Source organism: Carlito syrichta, unplaced genomic scaffold (genome assembly GCF_000164805.1).
Source record: "Carlito syrichta isolate Samal-C Ts95f unplaced genomic scaffold, Tarsius_syrichta-2.0.1 Scaffold315356, whole genome shotgun sequence".
Taxonomy (NCBI): domain Eukaryota; kingdom Metazoa; phylum Chordata; class Mammalia; order Primates; family Tarsiidae; genus Carlito; species Carlito syrichta.
In genome coordinates this window covers 187,925-188,683 of record NW_007259452.1, presented here as the reverse complement: position 1 = coordinate 188,683, position 759 = coordinate 187,925, and positions in this window count along the sequence as shown.

Genomic DNA, 759 nt, shown 5'->3' with positions numbered 1-759 from the left:
TGCAGTTATGATGGTTTTCTTGAGGAAAAGTACTGGTTTGTGTTTGAGCTGAACTAGAGTCTTTTCCTATGAAACACCAAAGGATTGACACACTAGGGTTGTTCATACTTGACTTTCTTAAAATATTATCTAAGTAAGCCTGTTGCTTCAAGAAAAGTTTTTGTGTTAAGGATACAATTTGAGCTTCCAAGTGAAAACTAGAATTGTGGAAAACTTGTATCTACCACTGTGAAATTGATACTTTCCAGTATTCAAAGATTTTTCTGATAAGATCAGCAGGAATATTAATGAATAAGTATTTCTAATGTCATATAATACAGTGTGCCAACATTTGGAAGATCGGCGTAACTCAGTGAACCAATGTTTTCTAAGTGACCAATGTACAATGTTACAAAATCATGCATGAGTGAAAGATCCATTCAATCAAGCAAGATTCAAAAGTCAAATAATTTTAATGTAATAGTATAAAAAGTTCACAGAAACAAAGATCTGAGTACCAAATGTGCTTACTCATATGTGGACCTTGAACATTTATCATAATACCATAAGAAAGGGATTGGCAGTAGTGGGACACTGCCGGAGGGGGGCACATAACATCAATAAGGGTACCTACATTTTACCTGTATGATGACCACGTATGTACCTAAACCTCACTTGTACCCCACTTTTTTTTTTTTTTTGGTTTTTTTTTTTGAGTTGGAGTCTCACTCTGTCGCCCAGATTGGAGTGCAGTGGCCGCTCCCGGCCACCGCAGCCTCG